Source organism: Moschus berezovskii, chromosome 18, assembly GCF_049115385.1.
Source record: "Moschus berezovskii isolate FMDL1 chromosome 18, NW_MosBer_1.0, whole genome shotgun sequence".
NCBI classification, from domain to species: Eukaryota; Metazoa; Chordata; class Mammalia; order Artiodactyla; family Moschidae; genus Moschus; species Moschus berezovskii.
Genome location: NC_142477.1, coordinates 73,894,817 through 73,914,793, shown reverse-complemented (window position 1 = coordinate 73,914,793; position 19,977 = coordinate 73,894,817).

The window sequence follows — 19,977 nt, the reverse complement described above, 5'->3', positions numbered from 1 at the left end:
CACAACCACCACCAATACTTATTGTAAGTGTTCAGTGAGTATCTCTCTGTAGTTTTAGTGTTTGCTTCCCTAATGACTAACGACGTCGAATATCTTCTCCTGTTATTATTTACCATTTGTGTATCTTCTTTTGTAAAGTGTACGGTCAAATCTTTTGCCCATTTGTATGCTGAGTTTCTTAGTCTTGAGCTTTGAAAGTTCTCTATATTTTCTGGATACAATTCTTTTATTGAATATTTAATTTGCAAATTAGTCTTTGTGTTATATTTTTAGTCTTTCTCCATCTCTCTTTTTTAACTGGCTGCTCCATGAAGCTTCTGGGGTCTTACTTAGTTCCCTGACCAAGGACTGAACCTGGGCCCTTGGTGGTGGATGTTCAGAGTTTTAGTCGCTGGACCACCAGGAAATTCTCTTTATTCTCTTAAGAATATCTTTTGAAAAAACAGTTTAAAAATTTTGATGAAGTACAGTTTACCAATGTGTTCTTTTGTAGATCATATTTTTGGTGTCATAAATAAATTTATGATATTTATGAAATTTTGGGTGTCATAAAAAAATTTACCTAAATAAAAGTCAAAAAAACTTTCTCCCTTTTTTTCTTCTTGGCCCTTTATAGTCTGGGGTTTTACATTTAGGTCTATTATCCATTTTGAATTAATTTTTGCATATGATGTGAGATATGGATCAAAGTGTGCTTTTTTGTGACTTTGGTTTTGAATATAAATATACATCTATCAATATTTAGCAACATTTGTTGAAAGACTCTTTTCTCCACTCAACTGCCTTTGTACCTTTAAAAAAATAAAATCTGTCCAGTTTCTAATAGTTAAGACATGGAAGCAACCTAAATGTCCATTGACAGATGAATGGATAAAGAAGATATATAGATATATATGTGTGTGTGTGTATATATACACACAATGGAATACTTCTTGTTGTTTAGTCACTAAGTCACGTCTGACTCTTTGGTGACCCCATGGACTTGTAACTTGCCAGGCTCCTCTCTGCATGGGATTTTGCAGGGAAGAACACTGGAGTGGGTTGCCATTTCCTTCTCCAGGGGATCTTCCTGACCCAGGGATTAACCTTTGTCTCCTGCATTGGCAAGCAGTTTCTTTACCACTGAGCCATCAGGGAAGCCCACAATGGAATACTACTCAGACTTTATGCCGTTTGCAGCAACATGAATGGACCTAGAGGTTATCATATTAAGTGAAATAAGTCAGAAAAATATCATATGATATCACTTACATGTGGAATCTAAAATATGATACCAATTAATTTATTTATAAAATGCAAGCAGACTCACAGACATAGAAAGCAAGCTTACAGTTTCCAAAGGGGAAAGACAGGGAGGGATAGATCAGGAGTTTGGGACTAGCAGATACAAACTATTGTATACAGAATAGGCAATCAACAAGATCCTACTGTACAGACAGGAAACTATATTCAATATCATATAATAAATCATAATGGAAAAGAATATACACACATATGTGTCGATGTATATACATGTAACTGAGTCACTTTGCCGTACACCAGAAACTAATACAATGGTGTAAATCAACGGTACTTCAATTTTTAAAAAAAGATTTATCCTTATATGTGTAAGTCTATTTCTGGACTCTCTACACTGATCCATTGATCTATTTGATGTTGATGACAAGATCACATTCTGCCTATTCTGTAATAAGTCTTGAAATCAGATTGTATTAATCCTTCAACTTTGTTTTTTCCTTTCAAAGTAGTTTTGACTATTCTTTGTTCTTTGCATTTCCATGCTAATTTTAGAATCATCTTTTCAATTATTTTTTTAAACCAAACAATACGCTGTAGTGATTTTGATTGAATTAACATTGACTCTATAAATAGACTGGGAAAACTGACACATGAACAATACAGAATCTTTAAAAGCACGAACACAGTATATATATTTTTCATTTATATCTTTTTTAATCTTTAATTTCTCTCAATAATGCTCTGTAATTTTAAGTGCACAAGCATTTTTTCTTTTTTTGGCTGCGCCACACCGCTTGTAGAGTCTTAGTTCCCTCACTGGGGACTGAACCCAGGCTCACGACAGTGAAAGCACCGGGTCCTAACCACTGGACTGCCAGAGAACTCCGTAAATGCACAAGCCTTGTATGTCTTTTGTCAGATGTATCCCTTAGGACTTCATTTTCTGATGCTGTCAATAACAATAGTGTTTTTATAGCTCCAATGACTGCATGTCTGTTGCTGGTATATAGATACACAACTAATGCTTGGGTGTTGATACTGGGCGATCCTGCTAAATCATTTGTCAATTCTAGTAGTTCTTTACAGATTCCATTCGATTTACTAAATAGATGCTCAGGTTAACTGTGCATAAAGAGAATTTTACTTCTTTTTTTCCAATTGGTATATTCTTTTGTTCCTTGACTAATTTCATTGGTCAGTAGGCATGACAATGTACAAATATCCTTACTTGTTCCATTCAACGTCACCATTAAGTATGATGCCAGCTCTAGCATTATTTCTAACTAGTCTGACAAAATATACATAACATGCTATTTATCATTTTAAAGTGTACAATTCAGTGGCATTAAGAGCATTCATGTTTTGCAAACATTACTATAATTTGGTTCCAGAACTTTTTAATCTTCGCAAAAGGAAACCTGGTGACCATTAAGTAGCCACTCCCCATTCCTCTTCCTCCAAGCTCCTGGAAACCTCTAAAATGCCACCTATCTCTATGTTTTTTTTAAGTTGGCACTTCTTTTTGTTGCTGAGTTGTAAGAGTTAGCTGTAGGTTTTTAATAGATGCCCTTTTTAAATTGAAGAATTTCCTTTCAATTCATCAGTTCAGTTCAGTTCAGTTGCTCAGTCATGTCCGACTCTTTGCGACCCCATGAATCACAGCACGCCAGGCCTCCCTGTCCGTCACCGACTCCCAGATTTCACTCAAACTCATGTCCATTGTGTTGGTGATGCCATCCAACCACCAACCATCTCATCCTCTGTCTTCCCCTTCTCCTCCTGCCCTAAATCTTTCCCAGCATCAGGGTCTTTTCAAATGAGTAAGCTCTCCGCATCGGGTGGCCAAAGTATTGGAGTTTCAGTTTCAACATCAGTCCTTCCAATGAACACCCAGGACTGATCTCCTTTAGGATGGACTGGTTGGATCTCCTTGCAATCCAAGGGACTCTCAAGAGTCTTCTCCAACACCACAGTTCAAAAGCATCAATTCTTCGGTGCTCAGCTTTCTTCACAGTCCAACTCTCACATCCATACATGACCACTGGAAAAACCATAGCCTTGACTAGACGGACCTTTGTTGGCAAAGTAATGTCTCTGCTTTTTAATATGCTGTCTAGGTTGGTCATAACTTTCCTTCCAAGGAGTAAGCATCTTTTAATTTCATGGCTGCAGTCACCAACTGCAGTGATTTTGGAGCCCAGAAAAATAAAGTCAGCCACTGTTTCCACTGTTTCCCCATCTACTTCCCATGAAGTGATGGGACTGGATGCCATGATCTTAGTTTTCTGAATGTTGAGCTTTAAGCCAAATTTTTCACTCTCCTCGTTCACTTTCATCAAGAGGCTCTTTAGTTCCTCTTCACTTTCTGCCATAAGAGTGGTGTCATTTGCATATCTGAGGTTATTGATATTTCTCCCAGCAATCTTGATTCCAGCTTGTGCTTCTTTCAGCCCAGCATTTCTCATGATGTACTCTGCATATAAGTTAAATTAGCAGGGTGACAATATACAGCCTTGATGTACTCCTTTTCCTGTTTGTAACCAGTCTGTTGTTCCATGTCCAGTTCTAACTGTTGCTTCCTGACCTGCATACAGGTTTCTCAAGAGGGAGGTCAGGTGGTCTGGTATTCCCATCTCTTTCAGAATTTCCCAGTTTATTGTGATCCACACAGTCAAAGTCTTTGGCATAGTCAATGAAGCAGAAATAGATATTTTTCTGGAACTCTCTTGCTTTTTCAAAGATCCAGCAGATGTTGGCAATTTGATCTCTGGTTCCTCTGCCTTTTCTAAAACCAGCTTGAACATCTGGAAGTTCACGGTTCACATATTGCTGAAGCCTGACTTGGAGAATTTTGAGCATTACTTTACTAATTGTGTGGTAGTTTGAGCATTCTTTGGCACTGCCTTTCTTTGGGATTGGACTGAAAACTGACCTTTTCTGGTCCTGTGGCCACTGCTGAGTTTTCCAAATTTGTTGGCATATTGAGTGCAGCACTTTCACAGCATCATCTTTTAGGATTTGAAATCGCTCAACTGGAATTCCATCACCTCCACTAGCTTTGTTCCTAGTGATGCTTCACATTCCAGGATATCCGACTCCAGGTGAGTGTGAGTGATCACACCTTTGTGATTATCTGGGTCCTGAAGATCTTTTTTGTACAGTTCTTCTGTGTATTCTTGCCACCTCTTCTTAATATCTTCTGCTTCTGTTAGGTCCGTACCATTTCTGTCCTTTATCGAGCCCATCTTTGCATGAAATGTTCCCTTGGTATCTCTAATTTTCTTGAAGAGATCTCTAGTCTTTCCCATTCTATTGTTTTCCTCTATTTCTTTGCGTTGATCACTGAGAAAGGCTTTCTTATCTCTCCTTGTTATTCTTTGGAACTCTGCATTCATTGCTTCTCTTCTTTTCGCAGCTATTTGTAAGGCCTCCTCAGACAGCCATTTTGCTTTTTTGCATTTCTTTTTCTTAGGGATGGTCTTGCTCCCTGCCTCCTGTACAATGTCTTGAATCTCCGTCCATAATTCATCAGGCACTCTGTCTATCAGACCTAGTCCCTTAAATCTATTTCTCACTTCCACTGTATAGTCATAAGGGATTTGATTTAGGTCATATCTGAATGGTCTAGTGGTTTTCCCCACTTTCTTCAATTTAAGTCTGAATTTGGGCTTCCCTGGTGGCTCAGATGGTAAAGCGTCTACCTACAATGCAGGAGACCCGGGTTCAATCCCTGGGTTGGGAAGATCCCCTGGAGAAGGAAATGGCAACCCACTCCAGTATTCTTGCCTGGAGAATCCCACGGATGCAGGGGACTGGTGGGCTACAGTCCATGGGGCCGCAAAGAGTCAGACACGACTGAGCGACTTCACTCTCACTCTCTTGGCAATAAGGAGTTCATGATTTGAGCCACAGTCAGCTGCCAGTCTAGCTTTTGCTGACTGTATAGAGCTTCTTCATCTTTGGCTGCAAAGAATATAATCAATCTGACTTCGGTGTTGACCATCTTGTGATGTCCATGTGTAGAGTCTTCTCTTGTGTTGTTGGAAGAGGGTGTTTGCTATGATCAGTGCGTTGTCTTGGCAGAACTCTGTAAGCCTTTGCCCTGCTTCATTCTGTACTCCAAGGCCAAATTTGCCTGTTACTCCAGGTGTTTCTTGACTTCCTACTTTTGCATTCCAGTCCCCTATGAAAATGAAAAGGACATTTTTTTGGCGGGTGGTATTAGTTCTAGAAGTTCTTGTAAGTCTTCACAGAACTGTTCAGTTTCAGCTTCTTCAGCATTACTGGTTGGGGCATAGACTTGGATTACCATGATATTGAATGGTTTGCCTTGGAAACAAACAAAGATCATTCTGTCATTTTTGAGATTGCATCCAAGTACTGCATTTTGGACTCTTTTGTTGACTATGATGGCTACTCTATTTCTTCTAAGGGATTCCTGCCCACAGTAGTAGATATAATGGTCATCTGAGTTAAATTCACCCATTCCAGTTCATCTTAGTTTGCTGATTCCTAGAATGTCGATGTTCACTCTTGCCATCTCCTGTTTGACCACTTCCATTCATAGTTTACAGCTTTTATTTTTGATCAGAAATGGTTTGCCAAATGCTCTGGGATGGTTACATGGCTTTTCATTTTTAGTTTATTGGAGAAGGAAATGGTAACCCACTCCAGTATTCTTGCCTGGAGAATTCCATGGACAGAGGAGCCTGGTGGGTGACAGTCCGTGGGATCGCAAAGAGTTGGACACGACTGAGTGACTAACACTTTATGATGGATTATATTGATTAATTTTCAAATATTAAACCTTGGCTAAATCTGACTTAATCATGATTTTGTCCTCTTTATATACTATTGGATTCACCTTGCTAAAATTATGTTTGGAATTTTTGCATCTATGTTTGTGAGTGATATTTGTCTATATTTATTTTTCTTAACATTTTTTCTTTAGTTTTGGTATCAATGTGTGCATGCATGCTGTTACTCAGTGGTGTCTGGCTCTTTGCAACCCCATGGACTGTAGCCTGTCAGGCTCCTCTGTCCATGTGATTTCCCAGGCAAGGACCCTGGAGCGGGTTGCCATTCCCTTCTGCAGGGGATCTTCCTGATCCAGGAATTGAACCTGCTTCTCCCCCACTGGCAGGCAGATTCTTTACCACTGTGCCACCCAGTAGCAATAGCATTTCAATTTTTTGGAAAAAAATTTTCTGTATTCTTACCTGGAGAATCCGTATGGACAAAGGAGCCTAGCAAGCTATATAGTCCATGGGATCACAAAGAGTTGGACCCAACTGAAGAGACTTAGCACGCATGCATGCAGAATGGTTACTCTTGTCTACACCAGTGATATTGCTGGAAATCCACTCCCCAGGATTGGCTAGAAATCCATCCTAATGGGCGCTAGAAATTGTCTCACCAGAGCCACTCTTCTCTGAATACCTGAGAGGGGGTGCCTGGGGAAGTTGTTGCTTGCTAGGTGTTGGCTTCTATGTATTGCAGGAGCTGGATCTTGGGGGAAGCTGCTGCATTGCAGGAACCTGGTGTTGAAGCAATTGTATATCCTAAAGGAGCTGCATCGGAGAAGGCAATGGCAAGCCACGCCAGTACTCTTGCCTAGAAAATCCCATGGATGGAGGAGCCTGGTGGGTTGCAGTCCATGGGGTCGCTAAGGGTCGGACACGACTGAGTGACTTCACTTTCACACATTGGAGAAGGAAATGGCAACCCATTCCAGTGTTCTTGCCTGGAGAATCCCAGGGACAGGGGAGCCTGGTGGGCTTCTGTCTATGGGGTCACACAGAGTCGGACACGACTGAAGTGACTTAGCAGCAGCAGCAAAGGAGCTTCATGAGAGAAGCTTTCTGTGCTACAGAAGCTAGGCAATGCACAGGCTGCTCACATCACAGGAACCTGGCCCTAAAGTTACCCATGCTACAGCAGCCAAGGGGAATTCCTCCTGTGGTGTCTCTCCAGTGCCCTCTACCCTTAAAGCTAAACATCGTGCTTACTGGCAAAGGCACAATATTTAAAGGGCCCACATCCATTTTCACAAAGCAAGCAATGAAGAGTGATTTTAGATTTGAGATGCAATAATTTGATAATTGGCATAATTTTCTACCTGGAAACCTTAAAACCTTATATTTAACAATGCTTGGGTATAAGAGAATCACATAAATTACAGAATTGCTACATGTTTAGGAAAATACATATAGCCAATGGAAATTTATAGTCCTAAAATCTATATCAATAAAATCAAACAATAAACTGAATTAATTATTTAAATTTCCCATTTAAGTTAGAAAAAGAACAAAAAAACCACAAAGAAAAAAATAATAAAGATAAAAACAAGAAGTAATGAAGTAGAGAATTAAAAAGCAGTAGATCAAAATAAACAAAAATTTAGTTTCTTCGAATAAAGTCAGAACATAGACAAACCACTAGGAAATTTAATTTTTAAAGTGTGTAGGAAGGAGAAGGCAAAAATATGTAAGGGTTAGAAATAATAAGAGAAAAGTAGCTGTTAACACAGAGGAAGCCAGAAGGTCATAAAACAGTTCTTTTAGTTCCATAGTGCCATGCAAAAATTGTAAACCTAATAAAATGAATAATGTCTTATGACAATATAGTAGACCAAAATTGACCACCCCTTGAAGATAAAAAGTTTAACAAATCAACTTGAAGGATGAAATATAGAATGCTATTAAAAAAAAACTATTCCATATCAAAATACCAAGCTCAGATATTTTCACAAGAGAATTCTACCAGATTTTTAAGACTGTCCTATTCTACATAAATCATTTCAGAGTATGGAGAAATGAAGGTAAACTTCTAAATTCTTTTTATGATGCAGGTTAACATTGATACTACTAGTTGATTAAATGCCACACACAAGATAAAATTATAGACTAATGCTGTTTACAAATATTGATTTAAAAGTCCAAACTTTAGAACACAGAAAATTAGGAAAATTATAAACCACAGTCAAGTAGTGTTTAAAATAATGCAAGTATGGTTCAACATTAAGAAATCTGTTAATATAATTTGACATATTTGTGTCTAGGAAGAAAAATCATGTTGTTATTTCCATAAGAACTAAGAAGAAAAACCATGTAATTATATACTTTAACCATATGTGCTTTAAAAACTTTAACAAAATTCAATTTTGTTAAATTCCAAAAAACAAACAAAAACTAATGAAAGAACAAAAACCTCTTAAGGAAATAGTAATGGACACTGCCCTAACATGATAGAACATATATATATGTATACCTTAGTCCTAAAGTCAGTATCTTAAATGGAAAACACTAAAGATCAGGAGTAAGGCAAGGATGCCCACTAACTCCACTAATGTTTAACATTGCCTTGAAGGTATAGGCCAATGCAGTTAGACAAGGAAAGTCAAGATAGGCATAAGAATTGAAAAATATATATATATATAATTAGTTCTATCTGCCAAAGACGTGATAGTGTACCTGTAAACCCTAGGAAATCAAGGATAATATTAAATCAAACAGTAAAAGAATTCTGAAGGGTACAGCAAATAAAATTAACACACAAGGAGGTGAGTGCTCAAGATGGCAGAGTGGGAAGACCCTGTGCTCACGTTCTCCCATGGGCACACCAAAATTACAACCTACAGTGAGATCGAACTGAAGACTAGCAGAAGAGACCTCCCACAGCTAAAGATATAAAGAAACAACCACAGTGAGACAGGTAGCAGGGGTGGAAGCAGGGTTTAGTCAAGACCCACACCTGCAGGTGTGTGACTCACAAATGGGAGGACAGTCAGGATTGCAAAGGTTGTCTCCAAGGAGTGAGAGGCCTGAGCCCCACACTGGGTGCCCCAGCCCAGGACTCCTGCACCCAAAGCCCCCAGACCATCTGGTTTGGGAGGCCAGTGGGACTTATGTATGGGAGAGCTGTGAGGCTGTAGGAAACAGAGACTCTGTCCCTAAAGGGTGCACACAGAATCTCACGTGCTCTGAGACCCCACGCAGAAACAGTCATCTGAAAAGACCCTGAATCCGACCCACTTGCTGATCTCAGAGAGAGCCTCCTATCCTAGAGAGGCAGGAGGCAAGTGGGAACTGCCCCTGGGCACACACATGCTGGTAGAAGACATTTTTGGGAGCTCGATACAACACAAAGATGCTGATTTCAACAAGAGCCGTATTGGAGTCCTTCTCCTAACCTGTTAGAATCGGGAGCTTATTCACCCACCAGCTGGTTGGCAACAGTCCTGGGATGACCCAAGCCAAGTAGCCTGCTAGTGGAAATCCATCCCTACCCACCAGCAGGTCCAGAACCTGGCCACCAGGAGGTCAGCACCAGTCCCCAAACCCCCTGGGCCCCACGGCCAGAGTCACCAGAAGCCAGCCCTGGTGGCTGGGCCAGTGCTAACACTGGACCCCACCCCCGCCCTCCCCAGCCCCAAATGCCAGTCCTGTTGGAACTCAGCCCCACCTAATCAGAGACTCCATCTGAGGCAGGACCCAGTAGCCAAAGAGAAATTAAGGAAACAATTCCATTTATAATTTGCATCAAAAAGGATAATACCTCGGAATAAATCCAACCAAGGAGGTAAAAGGCCTGTACCCGGAAAACTATTAAGATACTGATGAAAGAAAATGAGGACAACATAAACAAATGGAAAGATATACTGTGCCCATTGATTGGACAGATTAATGTGCCAAAATGAAACTATGATCCAAGCAATCCACAGACTCAGTACAAACCCTATCAAAATGCCAATGGCATTTATCACAGAACTAGAACAAATAATTCTGAAATGTGTATGAAAATTCAAAAGACCCTGAAATCTTTAAAAAAAATCTTGAGAAATTGATAGGGATGAAAACATTACCTTTCCTGTTTTGTTTTGTATTTTTCCCCTTAAAAGGGCAATGTTGTAGAAAAGAGAGAGACTGGTTTCTCCAGCCTGCCTGATTGAGACATCATCTCCACTTCCTGAGGATTTCTAACCCCAGGTACCTGATTTTATCTTTTCATGGAGGGTGAAAGTTCAGGGAAATGTAAGGAATAGGTAATGTGATGGAGTGCCATATTATTCATTTATACCTGGGAAGATAATTATCCAGTCCTGGTCATTTGTGCCAGAGTCTCCCGCCTGGTGTCACAGGTGGGTCCTTTAAAGAGGCCAAATTCAGAAGGTTGCTTGTTTAGCAAATAATTGAAGCTTAAGTTGGATCCTTAGGAAGATCCAAGGCCAAGGATCTTCCTAAGGAATATTTCTGTTAACCTGTTTTCTATCTTTTCTTCCTCTAGTCTCCAAATAAGCAGATACATTTTTCTCTGGATAAATGGAATCAATTCTGAAAACCAGAATATTCTGTCCCTTCAAAAGTGTGGAAGAGACCCGATTAAAATCTTGTTCTCTAATTCAATTTTCTGGACTCCATCCCGAACTCTCTATATTATGACTAGACAATGGACTTAGTGCAACAGCTGAATGAAGGTTAGATTTGAGTACGTGTAGTTTGTGCTTGCCTAGTATTCATTCATTCTTCTCCTAGTAACAGTGCAAGACCATCCCCATGGAAAAGAAATGCAAAAAAGCAAAATGGCTGTCTGAGGAGGCCTTACAAATAGCTGCAAAAAGAAGAGAAGCAAAAAGCAAAGGAGAAAAGGAAAGATAGAAGCATCTGAATGCAGAGTTCCAAAGAATAGCAAGGAGAGATAAGAAAGCCTTCCTCAGCGATCAGTGCAAAGACATAGAGGAAAACAACAGAATAGGAAAAACAAGAGATCTCTTCAAGAAAATTAGAGATACCAAGGGAACATTTCATGCAAAGATGGGCTCGATAAAGGACAGAAATGGTATGGACCTAACAGAAGCAGAAGATATTAAGAAGAGGTGGCAAGAATACACAGAAGAACTGTACAAAAAAGATCATCACGATGAAGATAATCATGATGGCGAGATCACTCACCTAGAGCCAGACATCTTGGAATGTGAAGTCAAGTGGGCCTTAGAAAGCATCACTAGGAACAAAGCTAGTGGAGGTGACGGAATTCCAGTTGAGCGATTTCAAATCCTAAAAGATGATGCTGTGAAAGTGCTGCACTCAATATGCCAACAAATTTGGAAAACTCAGCAGTGGCCACAGGACCAGAAAAGGTCAGTTTTCAGTCCAATCCCAAAGAAAGGCAGTGCCAAAGAATGCTCAAACTACCACACAATTAGTAAAGTAATGCTCAAAATTCTCCAAGTCAGGCTTCAGCAATATGTGAACCGTGAACTTCCAGATGTTCAAGCTGGTTTTAGAAAAGGCAGAGGAACCAGAGATCAAATTGCCAACATCTGCTGGATCTTTGAAAAAGCAAGAGAGTTCCAGAAAAATATCTATTTCTGCTTCATTGACTATGCCAAAGACTTTGACTGTGTGGATCACAATAAACTGGGAAATTCTGAAAGAGATGGGAATACCAGACCACCTGACCTCCCTCTTGAGAAACCTGTATGCAGGTCAGGAAGCAACAGTTAGAACTGGACATGGAACAACAGACTGGTTACAAACAGGAAAAGGAGTACATCAAGGCTGTATATTGTCACCCTGCTAATTTAACTTATATGCAGAGTACATCATGAGAAATGCTGGGCTGGAAGAAGCACAAGCTGGAATCAAGATTGCTGGGAGAAATATCAATAACCTCAGATATGCAAATGACACCACTCTTATGGCAGAAAGTGAAGAGGAACTAAAGAGCCTCTTGATGAAAGTGAACGAGGAGAGTGAAAAATTTGGCTTAAAGCTCAACATTCAGAAAACTAAGATCATGGCATCCAGTCCCATCACTTCATGGGAAGTAGATGGGGAAACAGTGGAAACAGTGGCTGACTTTATTTTTCTGGGCTCCAAAATCACTGCAGTTGGTGACTGCAGCCATGAAATTAAAAGATGCTTACTCCTTGGAAGGAAAGTTATGACCAACCTAGACAGCATATTAAAAAGCAGAGACATTACTTTGCCAACAAAGGTCCGTCTAGTCAAGGCTATGGTTTTTCCAGTGGTCATGTATGGATGTGAGAGTTGGACTGTGAAGAAAGCTGAGCACCGAAGAATTGATGCTTTTGAACTGTGGTGCTGGAGAAGACTCTTGAGAGTCCCTTGGACTGCAAGGAGAGCCAAGCAGTCCATTCTAAAGGAGATCAGTCCTGGGTATTCATTGGAAGGACTGATGTTGAAGCTGAAACTCCAATACTTTGGCCACCTCATGAGAAGAGTTGACTCATTGGAAAAGACCCTGATGCTGGGAGGGATTGGGGGCACGAGGAGAAGGGGATGACAGAGGAGGAGATGGCTGGATGGCATCACCAACTCAATGGACATGAATTTGGGTTAACTCCAGGAGTTGGTGATGGACAGGGAGGCCTGGTGTGCTGCGATTCATGGGGTCGCAGAGAGTTGGACATGACTGAGGGACTTAACTGAACTGAACTGAACAGTACCCTGAGTTCACTTTGAAGAATAAATTCCTCCCAGCCATGAGTCAGTCCATACTATCCCCCACTCCAGGGTAATCCTGAGATCCAGACTTAGCCAATTAGTGCATTTGAAAACCATGAAGGGGTTTAGGATGGGCATGTGACCCATTTTGGACAAATTAGAATCAGATTCAAGACATTTAACTCACAACTGTTTAGAAGAAAGAATCTTTTTTTTTTTCTGAACATGAATTTGGAGGACCTAAACTTGGAGCTACCTGGAACCCACATCAGGGCAAAGATTGGGGCCACTTTCCAATAGGAGAGAGCCAACCCAGGAGTCAAGCCAAGACCGAGCAAAATACAGCTGAGAAACAGGAAGAAGCCAAGCCCTGAAGGTGATCTGAGCAGGATCCACGTGTGCGTGCTAAGTCGCTTCAATTGTGTCTGACCCTTTGCGATCCTGTCAACTGTAGCCCGCCAGGCTCCTCTGTCCATGGGATTCTGCAGGCAAGAATATTGGAGTGGACTGCCATTTTGAGCTAGATCCAGTGATGTCTAAATCTACTGCCTGAAATTTTCAGATCCATAAGTCAATTCATTTCATTTTATTCCCTGTAAGTCTGTTTGAGTTGGGATTCCTTTGCTTGAGAATAGGAACTGGATTTTATCTCTGTTTGTCTCTGAAGCATCTAAAACAATGCCTGCTGGCACCCTCATGAAGAACCTTTCTTGTGTTTCAAGGTAAAAGGGTTTAGACCTTATCTTGGACAGGTTGAGCAATCACTGAAGGACCTTCAGGAGCAGATGCATGCGGTATTTTGTGTATTGGAGCTACAGGTGGAAAGAGTCTGGCGTTTTGGCTGCTTGCAAAAGCAAGCAGTGGTGAATGTGATACTCTTACCTCGCAGCGCACCCAGCTGAAATTACACACCTGCTGACAACAGGAGGCTGGAGCTGTACCTGAGTTACATGCCCCTTCCAGCCGTATGTGAGCAACAGGGCTTCTGTTTGGTAATTCCCCCAAATGCCTCCCCTTTTACCGACTCTGGCTACTCCTATGAGGAGACTTTGAGGTGTCCACGAGGCAGGACTGCACACATTGAGAGCCAGCAGTAAAGCATGCTTCGCTCTGCAGGGTAACATTGGGCACTCATTAAAGGAATGCGCTAGCTGTGGGTGATTAAAATCTAATTGAAACAAGCATCCTGTGAATGGCTTCCAGAATTCAGGCAAGAGAAGACTGTTAAACGTTTGAAAATTATTTTGTGGTCAAACATCCCCACTCGCTTTTCTCCCAGACAGTCCTGTGGCAGACTGTTCTTTGACCCTCATCGTTTCTCAGTGACCAGTTGTATTATGGTGTTACCGTATGACTGTAAAGGACAGTTTGCATTCCTTTCTAGGTGTGATCCTTGAGGGCAGTCTTATTCACGTTTCTTTTTTCAGCTCTCCCCACACTCTCCAGTGTCCTTAATGCCACTGTGCTGAATTGAATTGGTGAAACTCAGTCTCTAAATGAATCTGATCCAAAAAGAAATGATCAAAGATATGCATGTTCTCTGACTCCCTGTGACCACTGCCAGAAGCGCAAACTGAACGAAGCAAAAAGTCAAAAACCAGTCATCAGTCACCTGTAGGAACAGCAAGATCCAGATTTTCAGTGTCACCCACACCCTCTTTCTCTATGTCTTTTGCCTCTGCTTTTCTTTGCTTTAGGCTTCATCCGTAGGCAAGCTCAGTGCAGGAGATGACAAGGATAGTCACCAGCATCTATGGGCCAGATTCTGCCAGCTTAGCAAGACCAGTAGGAAAAAGTTTCTCTTCCTCAATATCTCTGGCAAAGGTCCTGAGATCAAGTCTGATTGGCTTGGTTTGGGTCATGTGACCATTAGTAAGCCAGCTGTAGCCTGGAGACTGGATTACACTGCCTGGTCTGAGTAACATGGCCATTCTTGGCACCAAGGAATGAAGCTTCGTCCAAATCATATGAATTGAGAGTAGAGGAAAGTATTCCCCAGAGAAAAATGAGGGTCATATTAACTGAAGAAAGGAAAATAGCTAAACCTCACAATGTGCATTATATACAAACATCTGATAATTCCTTGGTGCAGTTATAACAAAAACAATAATAATGATAACTGCCATCAGCTAAGTATTTACTATGTCCTGGCACTGTTCTGGGGACTTCTCAGGTGGCTCAGTGGTAAAGAATCCACCTGCCAATGCAGGAGACGCGGTTTGACCCCTGGGTCAATCCAGGAACGATCCCCTGGAGAAGGAAACGGCAACCCACTCCAGTATTCTTGCCTGGAAAATCCCATGGACAGAGGAGCCTGGAGGGCTACAGTCCATGGGGTCTCAAAAGAGTTGGACACGACTAAACAAAACACGACTAAGACCACACCAGCGCTGTTCTAATCGTTTTACATCTCGCGACTCTTTTAATTCTTACACCAGTACCATGGGGCAGGTGCTATTCCTACCCTCACTTTACAGGCGAGAGTTCAAGTCTGTCTAAACTCAAATTAATTATCAGGTTACATTGTCTCAAATTAAGACAACACAGGTCAGAAGTATAGGAGACTATTTGATATTTTTTCCCCCTTACACCACCCAATCTGACCATTCGTGCAGCAAACACTGAGCTCTATAACGTCTGAGTCTTCCACCAGATACTCGAAGAAAAGTAACAGGAGACCCCTGGCCCAGAGGGGTGCCAGTCTTGTCAGGGAGACAGATGCATAAACACAGGATTGTTTCCCTGGGGCTCAGACAATGAAGAATCTGCCTGCAATGCGGGAGACCTGGGGCTGATCCCAAGGTCGGGAAGATCCCCTGGAGGAGGAAATGGCAAGCCACTCCAGTATTCTTGCCTGGAGAATCCCACAGACAGAGGAGCCTGGCGGGCTGCTGTCCACGGGGTCACAAAAGAGCTGGACACACCCGAGCGGCTAGGACTTTCACTTTCACACTGCGCAGTGTGCTAAGTGTCTGAGCAACATTCTCTAGGATGAATTTTTCTTTTGTTTCCTTCCACACAAAGGGGTTTTAAAATCTTATTATAACTCAGTAATGTTATGAAAAGGGGCTCAAAGAATTTCAATTAGAATCAAAATTATTTGTACCATGTACCTCAACAAACATTCTTAGATCCAGAAGAGTGATCAAATGGGGGTGATCCTGGTCAAATAAGGAAAATGCACATGCTGCTCCCCTGCTGTCTGCTTCAGAGTGCTTTGTCCACCCTGATGTGTCCACCTCTCCCAAAACGTCTAGTCCATGTTCTGGCTAGATTGTCCTGTTTCCCCTAGACCTCACAAAAGTATCCTAATTAATCCAGTATCATTTAAGTGTAGGAAACGCCTTGTGGGGTAGTAATCTCATATATGTGAAATGACATCAAATTACAGTGTACGATAATTACCATTTCCAGTATTCTTACAATTCTTTTTATTTTTTTTTATTGAAATAGTTGATTTAGTAATCCTTCTGTATATACATCTTCATATAGTTCCTTTAATGGAGTATACAAATCTCATTTTGATGTTAACTTGTCTTTAACACCTCCTTGAAAGAGTGAAAAGTGAAACCGTTAGTTGCTCAGTCGTGTCAGATTCTTTGCAACCCCAAGGACACTAGCCTACCAGACTCCTCTGTCCATGGAATTCTCCAGGCAAGAATACTAGTGTGGGCAGCCATTCCCTTCTCCAGGGGATCTTCCTGATCCAGGGATTGAACCTGGATCTTCCACACTGCAAGCAGATTCTTTACCATCTGAGCCAGCAGGGAAGCCGCAACACTTCCTTAACACATGCTAATCTCCTTTTAGCAGAGAGAGACACAGAGAAATTCTCAGGATCCAGCTGGAACTAAATGACACTATCTTGCTTTCATTGTGTTTACTTTTGTTTTATTTAAAAATATTTATTTATTTAGCTGCACAGGGTCTTAGTCACAGCACGTGGGATCATTAGTTGCAACGTGTAGGATCTAGTTCCCTGACCAAGGATCGAACCTGGGACCCCTGTATTGGGAGCATGGAGTCTTAACCATTGGACTACCAGGGAAGTCCCTCTTTGTGTTTCCTTTTTGAGTTAGCTTTTATGAATGGAGAACTATACAGGCTTTCCAACTATCATGTTATAGCTTCCCTTTGAAGAAACATATTTGACTTTTGAGTTTATCAACTTCAAGTAAACTATGAAGAAAATGCTGATATGGGGGATGTGGACAGAGCAACACTTGTAAGGGTGCTGCTCAGCTCAAGTTTGGGGAACAATGTCCTCATCTATTGAGTTTCCTATTTTTGGCTTTTCGGGCAGTTTTTGATAATCATCGCCCCCAGGCAGGTTTCCCTTCCCACTCTGTGTCTCTCGGACATTTTGTGCAAAATTCTCTTGTAATTCTCCGCACAGTTACCTGTAGTTAACTGTCTACAGGGCAGTCTTTCTGGCTAGACTATAATTTGCCTTATTCATTTCTTTGTCCTCAGCTCCCAGAGCAGGTCCTGGACTAGGCTGGTTATTCCTGTGCTCTTGTTTGTGAAGATGGAGGTTTCAGGTTTGTCCCAATGGGATCAAGACTCAGCTGCCTCATGTCAAGGCAGCCCCGCCGTTTGGCAAACTGTCTGTCATGAATCTGCTGGAGTCAGCGGGTACATGTGGGAAGGAACTTCAGCAGGGCACACTGGATCCCTAATGGGTGTGAGCAGCACGGGACCCACAGCCCAGAGTGTGTTCTTGGCTGATGTTGCTGCTGCTGCTGCTGCTAAGTCACTTCAGTCGTGTCTGACTCTGTGTGACCCCATAGACGGAAGCCCACCAGGCTCCCCCGTCCCTGGGATTCTCCAGGCAAGAACACTGGAGTGGGTTGCCATTTCCTTCTCCACTGACCCACTATTACCGGGGAGGGGCAGACTTGGACTCTGAAGGGGACTCATTGGCCCCATAGACTGAAAGAGAGCAGTCTGTAAGGGGGTGTGGCTCTCCTTTCTCCTTGCCACCAAGCCACTTGCTAGTGTGCCCCTGGGCAGCTGTCTTTCAGCTCATCTAGAAGGGACACTTTGGTTGATGTTGGAACACGCAGCGTTCAGTGAGAGATGAATTAGGAATCCTTATCCTCTGTGTGTGTGCGTAAGGGAGGGCAGGAGATGAGGGGGGAGCACCTGAACGTCAACCTTGATCTTGCGTGAGTCCCTAGTTCCCGATTCTGAAAAGCACTTTCGGGAATCCAGGCCTTCTCCTTCCACTCCACCCCCACCCCAAACTTTCATCCCTTGGCTGAAAAACTACTGAGTTTTTTTTTTTTTAAGGTGATTAAATACAGGCAGAACTTAATCGAAGCACTACCCATCATATGACCAGAACTAAAAGACCCCTGAAAACCAGGAGGTTCTTGGAGGTATTTGCTTTTATAAACAAACCCTTTCTGCCTACACTTAGATCACTAGCATGGAATGTGTTTCTGAGAACCTCTGCAGAGCACCCACTGTGGCACATCTGGTTTTGATTGATAATAAGCCCAATGAGCGGACATGCACCTGGAAACAGGAAGTATCCTGATTGGCTTTGACCCACTTGCCAGTGACAGGAGTGGTTAATCTCGTTGTTTCTCCAACTCTGCTTACTCAAATTCTCTCAAGGTGCCTGGGGCCTGGCCCAAAGGAGGCCACTGAAGCCAACATTTCTTTGAAGTCTGTGGGTTTATCTTAAAAATGCAGGTGAGTTTTATTTTCTGTAGCGTAACATTTTCTTGCTTGTTTCAATATGAAAATGAGCAAAATAACTTCCTGGTGAAATTGCTTAAATCTCTACTCCCAACTTTTTTCCTATCACCAACTCTTGGATGAAAATCATGTTCCAGAGGCAGCTTGGGGTATTTCTTAACACACTGCTGCTGAATGCTCCTCGGGAGCCAGCCCCAGGGTGAAAGTGAGTTGCTAGGTGATCCCACCACTTTTCAAATGTCTTCCAGAACACACACAGAGCTTCTGTATGCCCTTCTCCATTTGTGGAGGGTACTTACAGGAAGTGGAGAGGTTGGTGGTAAAAAGACTTTCCGACTGGAGACCATTTGTCTGCTTATCCTCAGGGCTTGGCACAGTTAAGGGGAGGCTTAGGATTAAAAAGGAAAGCAGTGTTTCTTAACTTGGATTTACCACTTCTCTGTGAGGGTGTTTAAATTTTGTGTTTCCATTCTGATAATAATTTTTAAAAGATAGATAGGCATATTCTAGATCATCTGAAAGTTGGCCTCAACAATAGTTCTGTTAGCAAGTGAACTGTGGTCCCAGGCTAGTACTTTCAATTTCACTGAGAAAAGAACCAAGTTTAACTAAATACATGTCATGGACTGAATGTTTATTCCCACCCCACTATTCCGGTATTGAAATCTAATCCTCAGTGTGAGCATATTTGGAGATGGGGCCTGTGGGAGGCAATTAGGTCATGAGGGAGGGACCCTCAGAATGAGATTAGTGCCCTTATATTAATAATAGAGGCCAGAAAGCTAGTTTACTGTCTTCCTGCCATGTGAGCACACAGCAAGTCAGCAGTCTATAAGTCTGGCCCTCATCAGAACCTGACAACCACTCTGGTCTCAGACTTCCAGCCTCTAGAGGTATGAGAAATAAATTTCTGTTGTTTATAAGCCGGTCAGTCTACAGTATGTTTTTATATTAGTAGCAGACTATTGCATTTAGAGTGGATAAACAACAAAGTCCTGATGTATAGCACAGGGAACTATATTCGACTTCCGGTGGGACACCCCAGCAGGTGGGAGTTCAGAATCTGCCTTCCAGTGCAGGAGTCTAAACGTTGGGAGCCGATAAGAATTTTATTATCTTGAAAATTAGTGGGTACAAATTCAAATTTGAGAAGTCATTCTTAAACATAAGGAACTCCATCTCAAAAATGTGTTCCATGTTCACCCTCCTCATTTTTATTCAACATAGTATTGGAAGTCCTGCTGCTGCTAAGTCACTTCAGTTGTGTCCGACTCTGTGCGACCCCATAGACGGCAGCCCACCAGGCTCCCCTGTCCCTGGGATTCTCCAGGCAAGAACACTGGAGTGGGTTGCCATTTCCTTCTCCAATGTGTGAAAGTGAAAAGTGAAAGTGAAGTCGCTCAGTTGTGTCCGACCCTTAGCGACCCCACGGACTGCAGCCTACCAGGCTCCTCTGTCCATGGGATTTTCTAGGCAAGAGTATTGGAGTGGCTTGTCATTGCCTTCTCTGATTGGAAGTCCTAGCCACAGCAATAAAGGAAGAAAAGGAAATGAAAGACACCCA